The sequence below is a fragment of the Lathyrus oleraceus genome, chromosome 5 (assembly GCF_024323335.1).
Source record: "Lathyrus oleraceus cultivar Zhongwan6 chromosome 5, CAAS_Psat_ZW6_1.0, whole genome shotgun sequence".
In the NCBI taxonomy this organism is placed as follows: Eukaryota; Viridiplantae; Streptophyta; class Magnoliopsida; order Fabales; family Fabaceae; genus Lathyrus; species Lathyrus oleraceus.
The window spans coordinates 484063301-484091078 of record NC_066583.1 but is presented as its reverse complement, the minus strand read 5'-3'; the positions used below and the strand labels follow the sequence as shown (position 1 = coordinate 484091078).

The following is a 27778-nucleotide window of genomic DNA, read 5'->3' as shown; positions in this document are numbered from 1 at the left end:
TTAAAGCTAACGGTGTCACTTCAGAGGCAATTCGACTTCGTCCTTTTCCTTTCTCGTTAAGAGATAGCGCTAGAAGATGGCTCCAGTCTCTTCCTTCCAACTCAGTCACCACATGGAACGAGTTAAAGAAAGTCTTCCTTGCTCGATATTTTCCGCCGAGCAAAACAACTATGTTAAGAGCCCAAATAAATGGATTTAAACAGAAAGATAACGAGTCTCTTTTCGAAGCATGGGAAAGATACAAAGATATGATGAGACTTTGTCCACACCATGGTTTAGAGGACTGGTTAGTAATTCATACCTTCTATAATGGTCTCTTGTACAACACGAGGTTAACAATAGACGCCGCCGCAGGTGGTGCACTAATGAACAAACCTTATGCTGATGCTTACCAACTTATCGAAAGCATGGCCCAAAACCACTATCAGTGGGGAAGCGAACGAACAATGGTAGAAAAACCTCAAACGAAAACTAGCATGTACGAGATAAGTAACCTTGATCATGTTAATGCAAAAGTGGATGCTCTGGTCCAGAAAATTGAAAGTTTAAATGTATCACCTCCAACCACCGTGGTTGCCATAACCCAGAATTGCGAAGTCTGTGGAATCCAAGGTCACACTCCTGCAGATTGTCAACTCCTAACAGGAATCCAAGCGGAGCAAGGGAACTATGCTCAAGGAAGCCCCTACTCGCATACCTATAACTCAAACTGGAAGAATCATCCAAATTTTTCATATAAGAGTAATAATTCTTTATACGCACATGGACAATCTCCGAATCAAGCCCCAACTATACCTCCGGGATATCAAAAGCCGATCCCATCTACACCTAACAATAACGCCCCTAGGAAATCCAACTTGGAAATCATGATGGAAAACTTTATAGCCTCTCAACAGCAAACCAATAAACATTTCTTAAACCAGAATGTACACATTGGCGAACAAATTAAACAACTAGCAAGTAAAGTAGATGCCCTGGCTACCCATAACAAAATGCTGGAAACGCAAATATCACAAGTAGCTCAACAACAAGCGCCTACTGCTGCCCCAACTGGTACATTTCCTGGACAACCCCAACCTAACCCGAGAAGCCACGCTCATGCAATCATACTGAGAAGTGGAACGGAAGTGGAAGGACCGTCTGACCCAAGGATAGAAAACCAAAACTCTGAAAAGTCAACTGAGGAAGAAAATAAACCTAAGGAAAAGGAAGAGAGTAATAAGGAAACCGTAGAAAAGAAGGAACCTTATGTACCTCCACCACCTTATAAACCACCTATCCCTTACCCTCAAAGGCTTATTAAAACCAAAGATGCGGGCCAATTTAAAAAATTTGTTGACCTACTGAAACAATTAAATGTCACAATTCCGTTTACAGAAGCTATTACGCAGATGCCCTCATATGCCAAGTTCTTAAAAGAAATTCTTTCTAATAAAAGGAAACTTGAAGATAGCGAAACTGTTACACTCACTGCTGAATGTAGCACTATAATCCAGAATATGCCTCCTAAACTTAAAGACTCGGGTAGTTTCTCTATACCCTGTCACATAGGAAAATTTGTCATTGACAAAGCCTTATGCGATTTAGGAGTCGGTATTAGTGTTATGCCTTTATCCATATGCAAGAAACTGGAAATGGGAGAATTAAGACCAACTAAAATGTCTGTGCAACTAGCAGATCGTTCCATTAGATATCCTATAGGAATTCTTGAAAACGTTCCCGTGCGCATAGGTCAATTTTACATTCCAACCGATTTTATAATTATGGACATTAGAGAAGACGAAGTTACACCCATTATACTGGGAATACCGTTCTTAGCAACTGTCGGTGCAATCATAGACGTAAAACGAGGACGACTCACTTTCGAAGTAGGAGAAGAGAAAATTGAGTTCATTCTTTCCCAATTTTTGAAAGCACCTACAATAAAAGATTCATGTTACTTCATGGATATCATCGATGAATGCATAAAAGAAACAGAGTTAGAAAAAGACAAATCATCTGACTATCTTGTAGAAGACAAACTTAACCAATGTTTAGCAATAACACCGGACCCTACGCAATGCCTTAAGAAACCAACCCTAGACCTGAAAACACTTCCCAAAAATCTGAGATATGAATTCCTAGACTTAGAACTTGAACGACCAGTGATAGGTAATGCAGACCTAGGAAGACTCGAAATAGAAAAACTCCTGCATATCTTAAGAAAGTATCCAACCGCACTAGGATACAACATCACCGATCTTAAAGGAATAAGTCCTTCTATTTGTATGCACCGCATCATGCTAGAAGAAGACTGTAAAACTTCTAGGGAACATCAGAGGAGACTAAACCCGATCCTGAGTGAGGTAGTGAAGAAGGAAATAACCAAGTTATTAGAGGCAGGTATCATATATCCTATATCTGATAGCAAATGGGTTAGTCCTGTACACGTAGTACCAAAGAAAGGCGGTATAACAGTTATTGAAAATGAAAAAGGAGAAATTATAACCAAACGAATCGAATCGGGATGGAGAATGTGCATTGACTATAGGAAACTAAACAAAGCAACCCGAAAAGATCATTTCCCTTTACCATTCATTGACCAGATGTTAGAACGATTAGCAAAACATTCTCATTTCTTTTATCTAGACGGTTATTCAGGCTTCTTTCAAATACCGATTCATCCTGATGACCAAGAAAAGACAACGTTCACGTGTCCTTTTGGTACCTTCGCTTATAGACGAATGCCGTTTGGCTTGTGTAATGCTCCTGCAACCTTCCAAAGATGCATGATGGCAATATTCGCCGATTTTCTCGAAAACAGCATGGAAGTATTTATGGATGACTTTTCCGTATGCGGACAAAGCTTTGAAGAATGCCTTGAAAACCTAGAAAGAGTTCTAGAGCGATGTGTAAAAGTAAACCTAGTACTTAATTGGGAAAAATGCCACTTTATGGTACAAGAAGGAATCGTTTTAGGACACATCATCTCGAACAGAGGAATTGAAGTAGACAAAGCCAAAATAGAGGTAATCGAAAAACCTTCAACCCCCGAAAACTGTGAGAGAAGTACGAAGCTTCTTAGGACATGCCGGTTTTTACCGACGATTCATTAACGACTTCTCTAAAATAACTAAACCTTTAACCGGGCTATTGATGAAGGATGCCGAATTCATATTCGACAATAAATGTTTTGAAGCATTTAAAACGCTTAAACAAGCACTGATCTCCGCGCCCATAATGCAGACACCAGATTGGAACGAACCATTCGAAATAATGTGTGATGCCAGTGATTACGCTGTAGGTGCTGTTTTAGGACAACGAAAGGATAAAAAGCTTCACGTTATATATTACGCAAGTAGAACTCTAGATGAAGCACAAATGAATTACGCCACAACCGAGAAAGAACTTCTAGCAGTAGTATTTGCGCTAGATAAATTTCGTTCTTACTTGGTCGGAGTCAAAATAGTCATTTACACTGACCACGGTGCTATCAAATACCTCTTAACAAAAAAGGATGCTAAACCTAGACTCCTAAGGTGGATCCTGTTGCTACAAGAGTTCGATTTGGAAATCAAAGACAAGAAAGGAACTGAAAATGTAGTAGCAGATCACCTCTCTAGACTTGAGAACCTTGAACCGGAAAGAACATCAATTAACGATGATTTCTCGTACGATAAACTTATAGCTACTTTGGAAGAAAATAACGCTGATAAATAGGTAGAAACCACCTTAGCTATATCTGTTACACCATGGTACGCTGATCTCGTCAATTATTTAGCTGCCGGAATAGTTCCACCTACTTTATCCTACCAGCAGAAGAAACGATTCTTCTATGACATGAAATACTATTACTGGGATGACCCCTTACTTTTTAAAAAAGGCCCCGATGGTATTTTCCGTCGGTGTATACTCGAAGAAGAGGTAGAAAATATAATCCAACACTGTCACTCCGCTCCTTATGGTGGACATGCAAGTACATCCAAGACCTGCTCTAAAATCCTACAAGCCGGTTTTTATTGGCCAAATATATGGAAGGATGTACATGCAGCTATTAAGAAATGTGATAGATGTCAACGCACAGGAAACATATCTAGACGTGACGAGATGCCACAAAAGGGCGTTTTGGAAGTAGAGATTTTCGACGTGTGGGGAATAGACTTCATGAGACCTTTTCCATCCTCTTTCGGTAACAAATACATACTCGTGGCAGTCGACTACGTATCGAAATGGATTGAAGCTATAGCTTCTCCAGCAAACGACACACGAGTAGTAACTAGACTCTTTAAGAATATAATATTTCCAAGGTCTGGTGTCCCAAGAATAGTAGTCAGTGATGGTGGATCGCATTTCATATCCAAGGTACTCGAAAAACTACTATTTAAGTATGGCGTAAGGCATAGAGTAGCGACACCTTACCACCCTCAAACCAGTGGGCAAATGGAAGTGTCTAACAGAGAAATCAAACATATATTAGAAAAAACAGTCGCCACCTCAAGGAAAGACTGGTCATTGAAATTACCAGAAGCTATATGGGCTTATCGAACTGCTTACAAAACTCCCATAGGGACAACCCCATTTAAGCTCATTTATGGAAAATCCTGTCACCTCCCAGTAGAATTAGAACATAAAGCCTATTGGGCTATTAAAAATCTAAATTTAAACTATAAGGCCGCCAGTGAAAAAAGAATCCTTGATATAAGCGAATTAGAGGAACTCAGAAGAGACGCTTACGAAAATGCCAGAATCTACAAGGAAAGAACAAAACAATGGCATGACAAGCGCATATCAAGGAAAATCTTCAAACAAGGCGATACAGTCCTTTTATTTAACTCTAGGCTAAAGTTATTCCCGGGAAAACTACAATCTAGATGGTCAGGTCCTTTCCAAATCACCAATGTCTTTCCCAGTGGAGCGGTAGAAATTAAAGGCAAATCTATGGAACCCTTTACCGTAAACGGGCAACGTCTAAAACATTATCACTATGCAGAAAACAATGAAGATTCGCAAGTCTTGCACTTAGACGAAATGCCTCCAGAATTTATAGATTATAATTGATAGTTTTTATGTCGAGCTTGCGACATTAAACAAAGCTCTTAGTGGGAGATAACCCACAAATATTTATATTTTCATTTCTTCCTTAATTATTCTTTTAAATTTTATTTAGTATTCGTTCTTAATTTATTTTACTTTATTAAAAACTTTTCTCTTCTTCTTTCGGCATTTGGCCAAATCCTAACTAAAACTATTGTTTTTCTTTTCTCTATCTAACATTAACCTGATGGGACAAATTGACCGTATGGGTATCAAATTCAGAGGGAAAGCTCAGAAACAAAGGTTTGAGGAACTAGCCATGAGAGAGATACTGTCTAGTTTGTATGCTGATGACTGGGCAATGACTGCCCTTGGACTAAGACAAAGTGTCCTGTATTTGTTGAGTCAGATAGGGTGGGAAACCTCTCCTATCCGTAGACATTTTGTCACTTACCGGAGACTAACACTAGAGTTCCTTAGCTCCCTGATCTATCTACCCAGCCATGGAAAAGGAATAAGCAAAGGTTTCATCCAGTTCAGAATGTTTAACATGGAGTATCAATTTAACATTAGAGACTTTACCAACCTTTTAGGTTTCCCTACCTCCCTTGATACATTCACAGTGAGCCAAGAAGAACTTTTTGAATATAGAGAACTTGAACACTTTTGGGGAAGCTTGACTGGAAATGACGATCCCGAGGAACATGAGTTTCTCTCTGGAAACATACATAACCCAGCCTTTCGTTATTTCCATAAGATCCTGACCCACACCTTATTTGGGAAGAAGTCAAACAGTACCTCAGTTTCACGTGATGAGCTCTTTATCATATTTTGTGCTTCCCAGAACCATCCAGTAAACGGTGCCACTTTTATGTTGGCAAATTTTGACCACCTTATCCAAGATGAACGAGCACCAATTCAAATAGGCAGTTTGATAACCATGATTGGTAATGCTATCGGATTATGCCAGCCTATGCTTGACTTAAGCCTTTTTTGTGGCATTACTATTATGAGTATACCCTTCCTCTTCAACACTATGTTTATAGCAAATCTAGGGTCTGAAGAGTTTGAGCTTATAATTAATAACCAAGTTCTTTGCCTATTCACCTTGCCCAATCCTAGGACTAGTGTTCATAACCGCAATAACTGGCTCTACAATCTGAACGAAACCCCCTCTCCTGCTAGATCCACTGAATCCATCCAGGACTATGAGATTTGTGATGACCAGATTCCTTATGCTGAATCTGACCCTCAGACACCATCTGGTTATTATGATATTGATCCTCCTCCTCAGTCTGTCCCGGCCGAAGAATCAGCAATACCCGATCTTTGACATCATATGCCCGGAGCTGATTATAACACCGCCATTCAAGCTTTGATGTCAGAACAAGACGCCCTCAGAGAAGAGTTAGCTAACATGGGACAAGAATTTATGGGATACATGAACAGTATGACAAATCAGTTTCACGAGTTGCTACACCGTGTTAACTCCTTTGCTCCTCCGGCCAGAGATCGTGCAGATGGATAAAAGTTGTTTTTCTTAGTTATTTAGTCTTAGTTAGATTATTCATTAATGTTATTTCAAATTATGTTCGTATTTGTTTCCCTTTCGCATTTTTTGTTTTTTTTCTTCCAATGTTACATTATGATTATTTTATGAAGCTATTGTTTTATTTTACTTTATTATGAATTATGCAATATCTATCAATAATGCTCTCTACTGTTGCTACCTACATAACTTATTAAAGATATATATATTATGGAAAGTAGAATAGCATGCAAGGCAATTTAAAGTATCAGAATAGCCAAGTAAAATAAACCGAAGCAAAACAAAATAATTAAAAAAAAATCACTATAATTATTATGAAGAACGCAAGTAGTAACCATGCCAAAATGACTGTGTGACGAGCGTCACACAATCCATTACGGTCGTCACACCAAATGCTTGTGACGCCCGTAACGCCCCTGTCACGAGCGTGACACCGTCTGACCAGGTGAACGTTACAAGCCGTTGGAGACACGACCGTTACACCAATTCCACCTTTTTACCTTCCCCATTTATTCACATTTACCCACATTTATTTACTTTTCAACCACTCCCTTTCCAACGTCCAAATCTTTTCCTATAAATACCCATCATACCTTTCTTCATACACCACAAACCATTCTATAAAATCAATTTCATTTCCCTTCTCCCCTAATTACCTCTTTCAAACCACTTATCGATATGGCGGGCAACCAAGCTTTCGGAAATATCATCTTCCGATCCGAAGATGATAATTATCAAAGGGAGCAGTTCGAGCGTTTCCAACAGCGAGGTGTCATCTCTACCAGGTATCCTGATCTAACTTGTTTACAACAATTAGGATTACTTCAAGGTATAGAATGGATGCTTCGCCTTGCTGATTTAACCTTCCTTTGCACTCATAATCAACCTACCTACCCCTCCCTAACCTTAGAATTCTTAAGCTCATATGCATACAACACCCCCACCGGTGAAGACGAGTACTTAACCGGTACCGCAACCTTCCGTATGTTCAACACCGAATACTCCTTATCCCAAAACCAATTGATCACCATGCTACAATTCCCTGTAGAAGGTCAAGTCCACCCTAGGATACCTCCAAACTCCCAGTGGCATATAAACGCCTTCGACCTTTTCAGGAAAATATCCGGTGTAGATACCAACAACTGGGATGTGCTCCTTGCCTCCCATATACATAACCCAACTATCCGGTACTTTATCCGCATCTTGCAAAACACAGTTTTCGGAAGATCGAACAACAACAAAGTCAACGCCAAGGAATTATTCTTCCTCCACTGCATTTTTGCAGCAGATACACAAGTAAACACCGCCTCCTTCCTATTTCATCATATCCGCACCTTATATGCTAGAGGTCGTCAACCTTTTGTAATTGGTGGATTAATCACCACCATAGCACTTGGCTTAAACCTAGGGGACCGACTCCAAACTTTAGAATCTCTACCTCCCATATTTATGGATATAAGCTACTGTCGGTTCAGCCGCCTAATTAAGAACAGAGTAGGCGGAGGGTATTACCTTATGGTGAACAACCAGGAAGTCCCAAGCGTTGTTCTACCCAACATTGCCCTAACAGATGTCACCAACCACAACAGCCACCTCTATGATCTGAATGCTCCCGAAGCCACCGAGCCTTCACACGCAAATCCGTCTACAGACGAGTTCGAAGAAATGGAGCAAGGTGATCATGCCCCTGCACAACAATCAGTCCCGCTCAACCCTTCCGATAATCCAGCTGGTCCATCCTCACGACGTCGTCGACGAAGAAGGCCTGCCACCAACGACGACAGCATGGATGCTATTGATGGTATGCAAGCGCAGAATCTCGAAATGATGCAAATGATGCGCCAAATACAACAACAAAAGGAAGCGAGGAATGCCATAACCGATCAGCGGTTCACTGAGTTGTTCAGCAGATTTGACGACTTAGAAGTCCGTCAACGATCACCAGGTCCAAGAACAAGAGGCGGAAGACCGCATTGACTTTAGTTTCCCTTTCCTTTCTTTTTGTATTTCTTTTATTTTCCTTAACTAAAACTATTGTTTTTCTTTTCTCTAGCTAACATTAACCTGATGGGACAAATTGACCGTATGGGTATCAAATTCAGAGGGAAAGCTCAGAAACAAAGGTTTGAGGAACTAGCCACGAGAGAGATGCTGTCTAGTTTGTATGCGGATGACTGGGCAATGACTTCCCTTGGACTAAGACAAAGTGTCCTGTATTTGTTGAGTCAGATAGGGTGGGAAACCTCTCCTATCCGTAGACATTTTGTCACTTACCGGAGACTAACACTAGAGTTCCTTAGCTCCCTGATCTATCTACCCAGCCATGGAAAAGGAATAAGCAGAGGTTTCATCCAGTTCAGAATGTTTAACATGGAGTATCAATTTAACATTAGAGACTTTACCAACCTTTTAGGTTTCCCTACCTCCCTTGATACATTCATAGTGAGCCAAGAAGAACTTTTTGAATATAGAGAACTTGAACACTTTTGGGGAAGCTTGACTGGAAATGACGATCCCGAGGAACATGAGTTTCTCTCTGGAAACATACATAACCCGGCCTTTCGTTATTTCCATAAGATCCTGACCCACACCTTATTTGGGAAGAAGTCAAACAGTACCTCAGTTTCACGTGATGAGCTCTTCATCATATTTTGTGCTTCCCAGAACCATCCAGTAAACGGTGCCACTTTTATGTTGGCAAATTTTGACCACCTTATCCAAGATGAACGAGCACCAATTCGAATAGGCAGTTTGATAACCATGATTGGTAATGCTATCGGATTATGCCAGCCTATGCTTGACTTAAGCCTTTTTTGTGGCATTACTATTATGAGTATACCCTTCCTCTTCAACACTATGTTTATAGCAAATCTAGGGTCTGAAGAGTTTGAGCTTATAATTAATAACCAAGTTCTTTGCCTATTCACCTTGCCCAATCCTAGGACTAGTGTTCATAACCGCAATAACTGGCTCTACAATCTGAACGAAACCCCCTCTCCTGCTAGATCCACTGAATCCATCCAGGACTATGAGATTTGTGATGACCAGATTCCTTATGCTGAATCTGACCCTCAGACACCATCTGGTTATTATGATATTGATCCTCCTCCTCAGTCTGTCCCGGCCGAAGAATCAGCAATACCCGATCTTTGACATCATATGCCCGGAGCTGATTATAACACCGCCATTCAAGCTTTGATGTCAGAACAAGACGCCCTCAGAGAAGAGTTAGCTAACATGGGACAAGAATTTATGGGATACATGAACAGTATGACAAATCAGTTTCACGAGTTGCTACACCGTGTTAACTCCTTTGCTCCTCCGGCCAGAGATCGTGCAGATGGATAAAAGTTGTTTTTCTTAGTTATTTAGTCTTAGTTAGATTATTCATTAATGTTATTTCAAATTATGTTCGTATTTGTTTCCCTTTCGCATTTTTTGTTTTTTTTCTTCCAATGTTACATTATGATTATTTTATGAAGCTATTGTTTTATTTTACTTTATTATGAATTATGCAATATCTATCAATAATGCTCTCTACTGTTGCTACCTACATAACTTATTAAAGATATATATATTATGGAAAGTAGAATAGCATGCAAGGCAATTTAAAGTATCAGAATAGCCAAGTAAAATAAACTGAAGCAAAACAAAATAATTAAAAAAAAATCACTATAATTATTATGAAGAACGCAAGTAGTAACCATGCCAAAATGACTGTGTGACGAGCGTCACACAATCCATTACGGTCGTCACACCAAATGCTTGTGACGCCCGTAACGCCCCTGTCACGAGCGTGACACCGTCTGACCAGGTGAACGTTACAAGCCGTTGGAGACACGACCGTTACACCAATTCCACCTTTTTACCTTCCCCATTTATTCACATTTACCCACATTTATTTACTTTTCAACCACTCCCTTTCCAACGTCCAAATCTTTTCCTATAAATACCCATCATACCTTTCTTCATACACCACAAACCATTCTATAAAATCAATTTCATTTCCCTTCTCCCCTAATTACCTCTTTCAAACCACTTATCGATATGGCGGGCAACCAAGCTTTCGGAAATATCATCTTCCGATCCGAAGATGATAATTATCAAAGGGAGCAGTTCGAGCGTTTCCAACAGCGAGGTGTCATCTCTACCAGGTATCCTGATCTAACTTGTTTACAACAATTAGGATTACTTCAAGGTATAGAATGGATGCTTCGCCTTGCTGATTTAACCTTCCTTTGCACTCATAATCAACCTACCTACCCCTCCCTAACCTTAGAATTCTTAAGCTCATATGCATACAACACCCTCACCGGTGAAGACGAGTACTTAACCGGTACCGCAACCTTCCGTATGTTCAACACCGAATACTCCTTATCCCAAAACCAATTGATCACCATGCTACAATTCCCTGTAGAAGGTCAAGTCCACCCTAGGATACCTCCAAACTCCCAGTGGCATATAAACGCCTTCGACCTTTTCAGGAAAATATCCGGTGTAGATACCAACAACTGGGATGTGCTCCTTGCCTCCCATATACATAACCCAACTATCCGGTACTTTATCCGCATCTTGCAAAACACAGTTTTCGGAAGATCGAACAACAACAAAGTCAACGCCAAGGAATTATTCTTCCTCCACTGCATTTTTGCAGCAGATACACAAGTAAACGCCGCCTCCTTCCTATTTCATCATATCCGCACCTTATGTGCTAGAGGTCGTCAACCTTTTGTAATTGGTGGATTAATCACCACCATAGCACTTGGCTTAAACCTAGGGGACCGACTCCAAACTTTAGAATCTCTACCTCCCATATTTATGGATATAAGCTACTGTCGGTTCAGCCGCCTAATTAAGAACAGAGTAGGCGGAGGGTATTACCTTATGGTGAACAACCAGGAAGTCCCAAGCGTTGTTCTACCCAACATTGCCCTAACAGATGTCACCAACCACAACAGCCACCTCTATGATCTGAATGCTCCCGAAGCCACCGAGCCTTCACACGCAAATCCGTCTACAGACGAGTTCGAAGAAATGGAGCAAGGTGATCATGCCCCTGCACAACAATCAGTCCCGCTCAACCCTTCCGATAATCCAGCTGGTCCATCCTCACGACGTCGTCGACGAAGAAGGCCTGCCACCAACGACGACAGCATGGATGCTATTGATGGTATGCAAGCGCAGAATCTCGAAATGATGCAAATGATGCGCCAAATACAACAACAAAAGGAAGCGAGGAATGCCATAACCGATCAGCGGTTCACTGAGTTGTTCAGCAGATTTGACGACTTAGAAGTCCGTCAACGATCACCAGGTCCAAGAACAAGAGGCGGAAGACCGCATTGACTTTAGTTTCCCTTTCCTTTCTTTTTGTATTTCTTTTATTTTCCTTAACTAAAACTATTGTTTTTCTTTTCTCTAGCTAACATTAACCTGATGGGACAAATTGACCGTATGGGTATCAAATTCAGAGGGAAAGCTCAGAAACAAAGGTTTGAGGAACTAGCCACGAGAGAGATGTTGTCTAGTTTGTATGCGGATGACTGGGCAATGACTTCCCTTGGACTAAGACAAAGTGTCCTGTATTTGTTGAGTCAGATAGGGTGGGAAACCTCTCCTATCCGTAGACATTTTGTCACTTACCGGAGACTAACACTAGAGTTCCTTAGCTCCCTGATCTATCTACCCAGCCATGGAAAAGGAATAAGCAGAGGTTTCATCCAGTTCAGAATGTTTAACATGGAGTATCAATTTAACATTAGAGACTTTACCAACCTTTTAGGTTTCCCTACCTCCCTTGATACATTCATAGTGAGCCAAGAAGAACTTTTTGAATATAGAGAACTTGAACACTTTTGGGGAAGCTTGACTGGAAATGACGATCCCGAGGAACATGAGTTTCTCTCTGGAAACATACATAACCCGGCCTTTCGTTATTTCCATAAGATCCTGACCCACACCTTATTTGGGAAGAAGTCAAACAGTACCTCAGTTTCACGTGATGAGCTCTTCATCATATTTTGTGCGTCCCAGAACCATCCAGTAAACGGTGCCACTTTTATGTTGGCAAATTTTGACCACCTTATCCAAGATGAACGAGCACCAATTCGAATAGGCAGTTTGATAACCATGATTGGTAATGCTATCGGATTATGCCAGCCTATGCTTGACTTAAGCCTTTTTTGTGGCATTACTATTATGAGTATACCCTTCCTCTTCAACACTATGTTTATAGCAAATCTAGGGTCTGAAGAGTTTGAGCTTATAATTAATAACCAAGTTCTTTGCCTATTCACCTTGCCCAATCCTAGGACTAGTGTTCATAACCGCAATAACTGGCTCTACAATCTGAACGAAACCCCCTCTCCTGCTAGATCCACTGAATCCATCCAGGACTATGAGATTTGTGATGACCAGATTCCTTATGCTGAATCTGACCCTCAGACACCATCTGGTTATTATGATATTGATCCTCCTCCTCAGTCTGTCCCGGCCGAAGAATCAGCAATACCCGATCTTTGACATCATATGCCCGGAGCTGATTATAACACCGCCATTCAAGCTTTGATGTCAGAACAAGACGCCCTCAGAGAAGAGTTAGCTAACATGGGACAAGAATTTATGGGATACATGAACAGTATGACAAATCAGTTTCACGAGTTGCTACACCGTGTTAACTCCTTTGCTCCTCCGGCCAGAGATCGTGCAGATGGATAAAAGTTGTTTTTCTTAGTTATTTAGTCTTAGTTAGATTATTCATTAATGTTATTTCAAATTATGTTCGTATTTGTTTCCCTTTCGCATTTTTTGTTTTTTTTCTTCCAATGTTACATTATGATTATTTTATGAAGCTATTGTTTTATTTTACTTTATTATGAATTATGCAATATCTATCAATAATGCTTTCTACTGTTGCTACCTACATAACTTATTAAAGATATATATATTATGGAAAGTAGAATAGCATGCAAGGCAATTTAAAGTATCAGAATAGCCAAGTAAAATAAACCGAAGCAAAACAAAATAATTAAAAAAAAATCACTATAATTATTATGAAGAACGCAAGTAGTAACCATGCCAAAATGACTGTGTGACGAGCGTCACACAATCCATTACGGTCGTCACACCAAATGCTTGTGACGCCCGTAACGCCCCTGTCACGAGCGTGACACCGTCTGACCAGGTGAACGTTACAAGCCGTTGGAGACACGACCGTTACACCAATTCCACCTTTTTACCTTCCCCATTTATTCACATTTACCCACATTTATTTACTTTTCAACCACTCCCTTTCCAACTTCCAAATCTTTTCCTATAAATATCCATCATACCTTTCTTCATACACCACAAACCATTCTATAAAATCAATTTCATTTCCCTTCTCCCCTAATTACCTCTTTCAAACCACTTATCGATATGGCGGGCAACCAAGCTTTCGGAAATATCATCTTCCGATCCGAAGATGATAATTATCAAAGGGAGCAGTTCGAGCGTTTCCAACAGCGAGGTGTCATCTCTACCAGGTATCCTGATCTAACTTGTTTACAACAATTAGGATTACTTCAAGGTATAGAATGGATGCTTCGCCTTGCTGATTTAACCTTCCTATGCACTCATAATCAACCTACCGACCCCTCCCTAACCTTAGAATTCTTAAGCTCATATGCATACAACACCCCCACCGGTGAAGACGAGTACTTAACCGGTACCGCAACCTTCCGTATGTTCAACACAGAATACTCCTTATCCCAAAACCAATTGATCACCATGCTACAATTCCCTGTAGAAGGTCAAGTCCACCCTAGGATACCTCCGAACTCCCAGTGGCATATAAACGCCTTCGACCTTTTCAAGAAAATATCCGGTGTAGATACCAACAACTGGGATGTGCTCCTTGCCTCCCATATACATAACCCAACTATCCGGTACTTTATCCGCATCTTGCAAAACACAGTTTTCGGAAGATCGAACAACAACAAAGTCAACGCCAAGGAATTATTCTTCCTCCACTGCGTTTTTGCAGCAGATACACAGGTAAACGCCGCCTCCTTCCTATTTCATCATATCCGCACCTTATGTGCTAGAGGCCGTCAACCTTTTGTAATTGGTGGATTAATCACCACCATAGCACTTGGCTTAAACCTAGGGGACCGACTCCAAACTTTAGAATCTCTACCTCCCATATTTATGGATATAAGCTACTGTCGGTTCAGCCGCCTAATTAAGAACAGAGTAGGCGGAGGGTATTACCTTATGGTGAACAACCAGGAAGTCCCAAGCGTTGTTCTACCCAACATTGCCCTAACAGATGTCACCAACCCCAACCGCCACCTCTATGATCTGAATGCTCCCGAAGCCACCGAGCCTTCACACGCAAATCCGTCTACAGACGAGTTCGAAGAAATGGAGCAAGGTGATCATGCCCCTGCACAACAATCAGTCCCGCTCAACCCTTCCGATAATCCAGTTGGTCCATCCTCACGACGTCGTCGACGAAGAAGGCCTGCCACCAACGACGACATCATGGATGCTATTGATGGTATGCAAGCGCAGAATCTCGAAATGATGCAAATGATGCGTCAAATGCAACAACAACAGGAAGCGAGGAATGCCATAACCGATCAGCGGTTCACTGAGTTGTTCAACAGATTTGACGACTTAGAAGTCCGTCAACGATCACCAGGTCCAAGAACAAGAGGCGGAAGACCGCATTGACTTTAGTTTCCCTTTCCTTTCTTTTTGTATTTCTTTTATTTTCCAGGCTAGCTACAATAGCATGACTCGAACTGGTTTGCATGAGGTAAGATTATCAGATGTGGTAACGGTAGTTCTTGATGTCGAGATTTAATTCAAGTTGCTTCGAAACAAAATCTACTTGCAACCTAGTACAAATTGATGTGTGTTTTGAAATTTCACCTGGCTAAATTTTTAAACGAGTTCTATACTGTATTTTGCTTGAGGACAAGCAAAGATCTAAGTATGGGGGAGTTTGATAACATGAAATGATATAACATTCTAGGACTCAATTTAATTAAATTATATTATTATTTACTTCAATTTATTTCATTTTATTCGATATTACTCGGTATTTTCTTTCTATTTATCTCAGGTAGCTTATTTGAAGCACAAGTGAAAAAGGAAGAAAAGGAGGTGAAAAACGAATGAAAGGAAGCAAATATCAAAAGCCAAAGCCCAGCCCAAAAGCACAGGTGTTGCGCCTGTGACGAGCGTCACACAGGCTGTGACGAGCGTCACGCTCTACCCACTTGTGTTACGAGCGTAACACATGGTGTGACGGACGTCACACCATTCTCCTATATTTTTGGCTTCAGAAGCGCAACAAAGACGTTGAGGGGTATTGTTACGCTTGAACATTGAACGTGAACGGAAGAATTTTAGAAACCGTTACAACAAAGTGACCAGTATAAATATTGGCTTTGCAAACCCTGCGGGAGAGTTCAGCCACTTCATTCAATTTTCTTCTTCCAACCGTGCAACATACCATTATTTTTCCTTTACTGTTTTTGCTTTTAATTGCAGTTTCTATTTTTATTTTCTTTTCCAGTTAAGCTTTCAGCATTTAATTAATTCTTTTTCGCACAATAGTTTCTACACCGGAAACTATTGTGTATATTTTACTAGATCTAACCTTACGTTAGACCCTAAATTTTTTTATTCCTTCACTTTTATTTTCCTGCCCGATTGAAGAATTCAAGAACAAATCCAACCGGTCTGTGGTGGAGTGTTCAAGACTGCTATTTAATTACTCAGGTTCTTTAATTATTGTTTGAATTTATATATGCTTTGTTTTACTATTTATTTATATTATTTGCCTGAGATGGAATTGTTTATGCATGCTGATTATTTAGATCTGTTTAGTATGTCTGGCTAATTTATTTAGGTATCGGTATGTAAAGTAAGCGGAATGAAGGAATCAAAACTAAGTTGGTTTAATTACATTTAAAAATAAAATCACTCTTTTTACGGTCTCAATTTACAGGTCTAATAACGAGGTTTTTGTACGAAAGTAAAAGACATAAAGAAGTTAAAACCAATAGAACGAGAGTTTGAGTTTTTAACTGGACAGTGTAAATTGGACATTAATTCTAGATCAGGGCGAAAGCAATTTTTAGAGTTAATTAAATTCTAATCTTTTTCAAAAAGTATTTTTAAAGGTTGAATGTGAGGACGAGAGTTAAGCATTTGAATTTAATCATATAATCTAAGTCAACAGAGCGAGTGTTTGAGACAAGGGTGTTTAAACGATTAGTGTTTTCTTAAAAAGAGTTTCTACGGATTCTATTGTTTTCAAAAAGTGATTTTGGACTTAACCAATAAGTGACAGCTACGTTAATATAAAATCATAGTTTATTCAACAGAGCGAGAGTTTGAGATAAGACTTTTAACCAATAGTGTCTACCGAAAGGATTTATTTTAAAACTAAGAAACCAACGAAGAATTGATTCCCTAATTACGACGAACTAGATACCGATATCCTCTTATTTGATATTTAATTTAGATCTTATTTTAGTTTTAACTTTTCCCCCAAACAATCAAAGTATCATCCGCCTTAGCTTTACGAAGTAACCTTAGAAAACGGTATATCGATTCATAAGTCCTTGTGGGATCGATATCTTTTAAAACTACGCGATAGAACTGTGCACTTACAGTTTGTACCCCTAATTCGACTCATAAAGTCGCGATCACCCACTCAATGTAAGCAGGCATAGCAATTGCAAACTTCCTCCCTAAAGCAGATCCATCTTTTATACCAATATTCCCCCAAGCTTTTCCCACCTGCTCTAATCTTGCTGGATCGCTCCGTTTCTCAAAGTACACACTTTCAGCTATCTCGACATCTTGCAGCCTTCCATTCATGACAAAACCCAACTGACGGAGAGAAAGAATCGGGTTGTAGTTGATGCAACCCCTAGTTCTTATGAGTGGAACATTGCGAAACTCTCCGCAACTCATAATGACGTTGCGCACATTAATCCTATAAGCTTGCCACTTGATATCATAAGATGTGAGCGACATGATCCTCTGAGTCCATTTGTGAGTATTCTGAGTATCCACAAACGGTCCATTGGTTGGCAGAAAAGACAAGAACCATTTGAGTAGCAACGGGAGACAACACCTGATAGCTCCACACTTACCATGCCTATTGTGTATTGCATAATAGGTGTCAGCTAACAAGGTAGGCATCGGGTTTCCTCCAATGAAAATAGTGATTGCTGCCAGGTCCACGAAACTAGGCATACTAGGGAACAGAATAACTCCATAAATCATGACAGCCAACTGAGCGTTGAAAGCTACCCAATTTCCTTTCTTTGCTTCTTCCTTAGCCATCCTTACCAAGAACTTTAAGGATAAGCCCACAACATCACCGCTTGGTTTCCAATTATCGCTCTCTTCCTTGATGCTCAAGTAAAGAGCCTTAGCGACAACCTCGAAATCCACCTCCTTTGGCACATCCAGGAAAGGTACTCGGTTTTTGATTCGGACATTCATAAGAATGGAATACTCTTCAAGAGTGGGAGCTAACTGGTAGTCCTGAAAAGTAAAGCAATTAAGCTCCGGATCATAGAACTGTAAGAGAGTCTGCAGAGGTACCGAATCAACCACCATTTTCAACAATGCCAAGATATCCTCATATTGATCACCAAAAAATTTCTGATTACGGTCGTTCACGAGGTTACCCAATTCTTCCAAAGATGTCAACGGCTCACGGTAAAAGTTGTAGGTCCAAGTCTTCCTCTTCAACTCTGGAATGGCAGCCATCTCTCGGAGTGAACAGACTCCTTAATAAACCTGAAAAATGATATGCATATGCGGGTTAACTTTTTTTTTATGCATTATTTTTTTGAAAATGAACATGCTATGATGCAAAATGATGAAACGATGGTTGGTTGGCTGCGTATCACGAGGCACAGGATCAGAACTTCACCATGAATTCGGAACCGAGAACCATAGAACACAGTCATCAACTTAAAACCCATACTTCAGAACCGACGGTCACCAACAAGAACCAAACAAAAGTCACCATCAGAACAAGTCACCATCAGTACCTGTAAATGATTCATTCCCGCCCCACTCACGGGTGTAATCTAGGCCAGGGTAAGGGCAAGAGAAACGCAGGATAAACAATCCTTTCAAGAATATCATCATATGCACACCAGGTGTATGCAATGATAATACCCCATCAGAATCTGAACTGCTCGTGATACCATGTTCTGCTAAGTGGCATCATACCACCCGCTTCCCATGAATCACTCTATTCCTAGGTGTCCTAAAGTTCACTCATAGCCTGTGTATTGGGCCTTTTACCTCTTGTGACTCCCACCCAACAGCGAAACAGATACGCAGCCAGCACAGTATGCATGAAACAGTAAAGCGCACATAGGATGCAATGCAAACAGATAAGTATGCAAAGCAATAAATAAATAAATAACACACAATAGACAATAAACAAACAAACACTAGGAAAGGCCCACTAGGGAAAATAAATCCCCAGCAGAGTCACTAGCCGTCGCTCCCCGGATTTCCCGAATCCAAGTACAAACGCGAAAAGGAGTGGCGCAGAGAAAGAGTAGATTCGCCAGCTATGTACTTTTATCCCAAGAGGAGGGAAAGGTAGTACTGCATAACTAAGAGGGAATGGATAAAACAAAGTCTCGAACCAAAGAAAACCGAGTAAGGGGGCCGGTTACGTGAAGGGAAGGTTATCGCACCCCTTCACGTCTGTGGTACTCCACAGGATCCACGCTTGCTATTTATGTCTAAAGTGTGTGTATAAAAAGTCATATATGTGATGCGAAAGAGAGAAAAATCAAAGTAGGGAAAAGAAAGAGTTATTGCTCGCACATGCCCTACCCTGCTGCATACGTATCTCGAGAAGGATTGAGAATCAGAGCACCGTAGCTCGGCTAACCTATTTTTGTTTGTTTTGTGTTTTTTAGATGAACGACGTTACTACTCAATCTACCAGATGCTCGACCTTTGGAGGCTTACTCACCTGTAGTAGAAGGAGTTAACGTGTTCTTAGGAAAAAGAAAATCAAAGAGTTTGTTTGTGTTTTAGGAATGCTCATGCAAAAAGGAAGTCCTAGACGAAGGAACCGTGCTACCTTAATTGACATGCAAACGAGAGACTATACGAAGCCTAGCAATCCTATGGGGAGACGATCACACCACACAAAACATATAACATAAAATAAACACACCAACAAAGGGCTCAAACATACATGGGTAGGGCTTTAGTCAAGAGGGGTCATATCAACCTCGACAAACAAGCCATGGAAAGGTAATCAAATGGGCTCTTAACCGCGGACATTGAACGTCAGGCTGAGCAGATCAAAAGGGTAATGAGGATAAGACCTCATTGCTCTTAACCCTGGACAGGGTGAGCTCATGACAAAGCGTGGGGGTTCAGAAAGATGGAACCCTCCCCACTGACTAACCGGACAAAAGATCTTGGGCTTTTGTTCTAAAGCATCGACACGTAGTGCGAGCATATAGAACGATACACTGAATAACGGGGGATTGACTACTAATCCCTTTTATCCATCAATTTCCTTTTCATGGAGGTCTTTAGCACTGGTGCCTTCTCTTGGAGGTCTTTGGGCACAAAAGTAAACACACAAAAACATTGCCTCCTATCGAGGTCTTCCAGCTAAGAAAGCGGTAAAATGCTAGAAAGATGTAAAAGGGATCAAGAGATCTACCACATGGATAAAGATCCGAAGTAACAACAACTAAAGAAGCAAGAAACCCAGAGATCTCTCAAGCTAGCACCATCAAGAAAGCAAGTCAGCAAAGCAATCAGAATAAATCTCCAAATGGTATCCCACAAATAAAGTGGAATACCGAGCAAGTTATCTCTTCAAGAGTCATGTGAGCCCTCACAAAAACTCAACAAACAAGTTAGAATAACAAGATGGGGTGCAATCAAGAGTTGCACCAAACAGAAGAATCATAGCAACCACATGAATCATGCTATTAAACTTCACAAAAAGCTCACAAAAAACAACCAAGGATAGGAGGCCTAAACCTCTTGTCAAACAAATGCATCAAAAGGGTATCAAAACTCAAAGTCAGGGGGCAAGGCTCCACACATCAATACATGACATACCCACTAAAACAGATTAGAGAGCAAATAGAAAAACCAACTACTGTCATGATCGCTACGGCTTTGCGTAGCGAAGACTTAGCGAAGCTTCGCTACAGGTTCGCCAAGCGAGATGCTAGCGAATGCCTACGGGTTCTGGGTTCTTCCTTGATAACAGTTCAATTCCAGAAATCCAAAAGTCTAATGATACCCAATATCCCAAATTTCAGAAACAAAGTAATTTAACATGCTAAGAATCGTTCTAAACATACATGCAAACCTAAAAACCCAATCTCCCAAATTCAACCCTAATGATTCATTCTATAGAATTTACAACATTGAAAGCATAAAAGAATGGAGACAGAAAAAACCTGATTGAAGAGGTTGATTGATTTTGAAATGTAACGGTTAGGGTTTGCAATGCAACAATTAGGGTTTGTGTGAGATGGAAGCGAAAAGTGTGAGAGTCAGCTTCAGAGTGAGAGATGGAAGTGAAAAAATCTGAGCGTCAGAGTGAAACTAAAATAATTTAAAAAGGTTTTTTTTTGGCCCAAATGAGTGGGTCTCTGAAAATTAAATGGGTTTCTGCCACATTCGCTACCGTCTTTGCCTAGCGAACAACTAACGAATCATCTTGCTACTGTCTTCGCCTAGCAAGCATCTGGCGAACATGACGGGATTTTGTTTTTTTCAAAACAGCATGCAAAGCACAATTCAGCGAGGTTCCATCTAACACCCCCAGACTTGGAGAAAAGCTAGCAGTTACTCGCTAGGCGAGCATCCAGCGAGCAGGTTGCGAGCAATTCCAGTAGCAACATCAACAAGGTTCGCTAGAGCGAAGGAGGAAGCGTGGGCTTCGCCTAGCGAAGGATTGCTCGCCTAGCGAGCATGACAGCTCAGGAACATCTTTCCAAATTTGGTAACATGTGCATTGGACCTTTTTCCCTTCAAGATTAATGTTTTGAATGATGAATAGACCCCATTTGAACATGTTGGAAGTATCTCAAGTCATTCCCTAGCCATTTGACCCTCAGTCGACCTACAGTTGACTTTTGACTTCACAGTTGAATTTTGAACTGTACTGAGCCCATTAAGCTTGATGCTTTGAAGAAAACTTCTGAAAATGAAACCCTAGCTCCCATGAGCTCTACACAACATCCATAAGACCTTCAAACCAAGAATGCATCTCAATCCTTGAGGAACCCTACTTTGATAGCCTTGATTCCCAGATGAATACAAACTTCTTTGAGTGTTGAGAAAAACCCTAGTTGATGCACAATCTCCCTTCTGTTGACTGATCAATCAGATAGAACCCACAAAGTGACTTGGATGATATCCAAGCTTCTTGGAAGACAAAATCTTGAAGCTAATGATGAAATGCAATATGAAATGTTAAATGACCTAAAAATTAATGCATGAATGAGGAGGGAAAATTTGAGGTGCTACACCTTCTTCTAGCCTCCTCCCCATATTTACCATTTTGGTAAAATCACTGGGGCACTGGAAATCATCCTCTCATAGTAAAATGAGCTCAGGGTCTTCAGAAAAATCTTGGTCACCTCATTTTCCTCTAAAGGAGGGGTAATCTTAGCAGCAAGTTATCTCCACCTTTGAGTATACTCCTTGAATGTTTCTTTGTCCTTTTGAGACAACGACCTCAACTGGTCTCTATTGGGATCCGTATCAACATTGTATTTATACTGCTTCACAAATGCTTTGCCCAAATCGTTAAACGTGCGGATGCTCGCACTATCCAACCCTATGTACCACCTCATAGCGACATTGGACAGACTGTCTTGAAAATAATGGATCAACACCTGATCATTATCTATTTGAGTAGACATCTTTCGGGCATACATCACCAAATGACTGAATGGACATGTATTTCCCTTGTATTTTTCAAAGTCAGGCACTTTGAGTTTCATTAGGATTTTCACATTGGGAACCAAACATAGTTCCGCAGCACTCTTCCCAAACAAGTCCTTACCCCTCAAAATTTCCAACTCCTTGCGCAGCTCAAGAAATTGATCCTTCATCTCATCCATCTTCTCATACACATTTGGGCCCTCAGACGGCTTTGAATGATAGATGATGTCTTCTACACGAGGCAAGGTATGCACAACAGGCGGTGGCACAGACATGACCGGGCTAGATGTCAGCATGGAAGCAAAGGTAGGCGCAAAGCCTTCGGGCACAAAGTTTGGAGGCATTCCCCACGGGAATTTGGCATGCATATGCGGTGAAAAATGAGCAGCAGTTACAGGAACAGTGGAGGTAGGCACCTCTGAAATAACAGTCCTCTGAGGAGGAGGAGTTACGGACGTTGGAGAAGATTGGCTCTGTGCAGCTAATATTGACTCCATCATGGCAGTCAGGCGAACAATCTCCTCTTTCAAGTCTATATTCTCTTGCTCAAGATGTTCCATGATTCTGGAGTGATTGACGCGAGTATTATATCGATGAGTCAGCCTGGGTGAAGCACAAAAGAAACACCAATGAGACATCTAGAGAAAGAGAAACCTGCTTATGCAAATGATGCATAAAATGCAATGTTTGATTATTTTTATTTTCAAGGAACTTACTATATTATTTGCAAATATATATTTAACAATAATTGCAACAATTTGATATGACCATAAAAATCTCTTTTATTTATATAATTGGAAGGATTACACTGAGTACAATTTTAGAAACCAAATGAAAAATACAAGAGAAAAAGGAGACTAGTCATCCTAAGGATCCCTAACAACAATGTCAGAAGATCTGGCTGTAGGCGCGTACTTCCTTCGAATGTGTTAGATTTCGGTCTCAAAAGAAGCCTTCATCTGAATCTTCTCGAGGATAAGTTGATCAACAATCCTCTTCCGAGAAACAAAAGGTTGAGGCATACTAGAGGAAGATGAACCCTCTGGCTCTCTCTGTCTCTTTGTCACTCGATCTTCAAGTAGCTAAATAAGTGCATCTTTGTCCTTAGACTCAAGCTGCAACTCCTCATGCTTTTTGCTCAAAGCATGGAAACGCTCTTCCCACATATCCTTCTCTTGTTTCATCTTGGCGAGTGCGTCTTCCAACTCTTTTACATCTTGGTTAGGGAGATTTAATGGCTCAACTACAACCGTAGACATATGTCTCTCACAAGGATAAGGCATCTTCAGCTCCAAAGCTCTCTTCTTCACCCAAAGAGTGTAAGCTTCCAGAGCTACACAATCGCGCGAACCAAGCTCAGATCTTCCTTTCCTATGCACATTATTCCAAGCATGCACAATCTTCTGCTTCAAATGTTGGGGATCTTTACCCTCTTGATAGAAAATACCCTCTAACAACATGTTATTAGGTTTGTCTTTCAAGGGGAACCCAAGTTGTCGACGAGCCAAAGCAGGGTTGTAGTTAATTCCTCCTTGTGTACCAATGAGAGGCACATTAGAGAATTCACCACAACAATCAATAATCTCCAAACTACTCAAATAAGGATCATACCAAACTATATCATCATTAGTGAGAGACATAAGTCTCTGAGACCACCGTAGACATTGTTTGTTCTCCATAAAAGCAGGCATCTGAGGCAAGTGCAAAATAAACCACTTGTACAGAAGAGGAGTGCAACAGACAATCGTTCCACCACCCTTAGAATTCCTTAGATGCAAAGAGAAGTACATATCACCCAACAAAGTAGGCACATGATTCTCAATCAAGAAAATTCTAATGGCATTAACATCAACAAAATCGTCAATGTTAGGGAACAAAGTTAATCCATAGATGAGCAACACAAAGATAACTTCAAAAGCATCCACACTACCGGCTTGAGCAAAGGTTGTAGCTTCCTTGATGAGGAAATCAGAAGGCACCCCAAACAATCCTCCTTTCTTCACCCAATGAGCCTATATCTCAGACTTATTCAAGTGAAGAGCTTCAACAATAAGATGAGATATGGGAATCTATTCCAATCCACTAAATGGAACTTTGTAAGAAACAGGTATTCCCAAAAGATGGGCATACTCCTCCAATGTAGGCACAAGCTGATAATCTGGAAAAGTGAAGCAACGGTAGAGAGGGTCATAAAACTGCACCAACACACTCAAAAGTCCTTCAACCACATCAGCAGACAAGATAAACAGAAGCTTCCCATGGCATTGTTTGAAGTCCAAGGGATCTAATACAAAATATGCTAGCTTCCTTAACTCTTTTAAATTGGGACATCTGAAACTGTACTTCTTAGTGTTCCTTCGTCCATAATCCTTGGTCTGAAAATATTTGCAAATAATACCTCAGTTCCTTGAAATTTTCGTGTGGTGAATGTTATGATGCGCATGAATGCATGAATACAACAATCACAAATAAGGGATCACACACAAGGCAAACAAACAAAGGTCAAAGGATGAATCAAGTCATTGTCAAGATCAATCATCCATTTTGGTGGATTATGGTTTACACCTTATCAACATCCAAGTTCCATTGATATTGACAAGACTTGATTGGATCAACCAAGAATCAAGGGTTTATTGTGAGTCACAAGCATAGAGTCAAGGTAAGAACCTTCCCAAAGGAGTGAACTAAGGATAAAAACCTGTAGATCATGTTCTAAAAAGTTCCCAGAGTCTTAATTCCATCTATCGGATATTACAGGTTAGGATGACTGACTCTTCAACCCATAATATTCTCAAGAGAAACTCGTCTGAGTGTAGTATCGCGTAACAACTGTTATCAAGTCTACACTTGAACAGTCTCTGCACTACGTCCTAAATAGGCCAAGAGGGATTAAATGTTTTACGGTCCTCAACTTCTCGGACCCCAAATCAGAGATATTAATGCCTAACCATAAATACTTGTGTGACATTTCCAAATCCAAAAGGGTCTCCACTGAGCAGATGGGTCTCAAGCCAACTTGTTAAGGACTAATCCACACAAGTTGAACATGACTATACCATCCTCCTATCTGAATTGCACTCAAGTTCGGGTTAGAACTTATCTCACCACTCAGAGATCACCAAGCACAACAAGCAAATTATATCACACAAACAAATATACATATATCAAATATACAGTTATATACACACAAAAAAGTAGGCTAAACCCACTGGAGACTACTCCTCAGCAGAGTCGCCACTTAATTTCTGTAGCGGTAAATTCATGACCATCAAGCTATGGATAAGCTAGACGTCACATAAACAAGAGTCACCACCGCGCTTTTATTGTTTCCAAGGGAAAAGGGAAAAGTGCGAACAAAACCCAAAAATAAGAAGTTTTCAAATCAAAACTAATAAAAAGCCAGAGATTACAGGTAAGGGGGTTGGTTACACAGAGGGAAGGTGTTAGCACCCAAAGTGCCATAGGTACTCCTAGGAAGCCCTTTTTTGTATGCATATGTGTTTTTATACAAATTATGTTTACAAACAAATAGAATGGGGGATGAGAAAAGAATTCATTAATTATATTTTTGTGTTTGACAAGACCTTCGGACTTGTGCCTACGTACCAACATAAAAATGAGGGATCAAAACCTCGTAGTTCGTGGTATCAATTTCAAAGTGGATGCATCGCTTTTAACAAAAATTTAAGTTTGAAAGGCACAAAGGCCTAAAAATGGTTTAAATGAGTTAGTTCTTTTTGGATTTTGAAAATTTTAAGTTAAGTATAGTTAAGTATATTTACAAATTATATTAAGAAAAGAAGTTTGAAAATGCAATGGCTTAAGGCCAAAGTTTCTAGTTTGCAATATGGTCTAAGTTTATAAAAACAAGCACAAGCAAAGAAGTTTTTTAAAAGGAGAGAGATATTTTGAAAATTAAAGAAGTGGGGAGGAGATGAAGAGACTAATCCTAAGCACAAAATTAAAAGTTGAGAGTTGAAAAGATCTGACCATTGGGCTGCAATCCAATAGACAAGAATGTCACATAGAAACCCAAATTTCCCTTGGACATTAGAATTAAGCAACAAGCAATGCACAAAATATCAACTTGAAGAGAAAGGCATCAAATAAAGATAGCCACATCCAAGCTTAACAACTCCATGATCTTCTTCAAGTTTTGCCATGTAGCAGATGAATTCCACAATGCATAAGTCACAGGTTCAAAATAACAACTTCACAATGATCATGTTGCAAATGAACTCAAAAGGGGTCTTCAATTGTGTATCAGATGAAGTTTCAATTTATAATTACTTGGTTACATGAAAGTTGGCATTGACCAAGTCCTTTGCATAGGGAGTGTTGCCTAACTTCTAAGTCCAATTGTCTCAGATTAAACCAACAGTCCACACACGATATTTTTTAGAGTTTTTGTTCTTATCATGTACATTAACGGTCAAAGACCATACAAACAAACACAATATACACAAACAAAATATATCACAAAATATGGTCCAAGTGGACAAAGTGAAAATGACATTAACATAAACAATTAGAATGGTATGAATAATGACAAAATGAATAAGGCTTAAAAATTAAATTGCATTAAGAGTAAATGACTTGAAATTAAATGTTAGTTGTTAATGAGTTAAGAGTTAGTATTGCTTTTGCTTTGCTTTTTTGTTTAAGTCATTCTTTGGAGAATACTCAACCCACTTATCACAAGCATGAATCCTTGAACCAAGACATATTCCAAAGGAAGGAAAAAAGGACAAGTTTCCACACAATACCATGAAAGATGGGAGACTTACAATCTCACTAACTAGAATGTTATGCCTTTGTGTCAAAATTTAGCGTTATGTTAAGCAATTGTAATTGGACTTATGTATAAGTCACAACTATTTGAGGTTGGACAATAGAATTTTGGTGTTAATGCATGTTAGAGACATAGTATGATGAACTATGCTCACGAAACATACCACACACAAAAAGAATATGCAAAGTGGGGGACCTAATCTCATCCATACTTATGTTGATTTTGCAATCATCTAGCCTTAGGATATAGAGATATCATAGGTCCATGACATGAATGCATAAAGAATGGGAATGAGATGAAGAGGGAGGGGAAATGGATCAAACTCAAATTGGACAAAGGAGGACTTTTACCAAGTTAATATCATTCATTCATTTTGAGAGATGGAATGTACATTCCATCAATCCCCTAAATCCAATGATCTTAACCTAGCAAAGTCAAATCAACCTTGACCA

The 27778-nt window shown here is 40.1% G+C and overlaps 1 protein-coding gene and 1 non-coding gene across 2 annotated transcripts in view; one reads left to right on the top strand and one right to left on the bottom strand.

Moving 5' to 3' along the window:
• LOC127081470 (E3 ubiquitin-protein ligase SDIR1) overlaps nucleotides 1-27778 on the top strand; it is a 97923-nt gene that overhangs the window by 25859 nt on the left and 44286 nt on the right. The gene's annotated exons all lie outside the window — the stretch shown is intronic.
• Nucleotides 171-277, bottom strand: LOC127088434 (small nucleolar RNA R71). The gene has a single exon (XR_007790269.1). It is a non-coding gene; the product is annotated as a small nucleolar RNA R71 (small nucleolar RNA).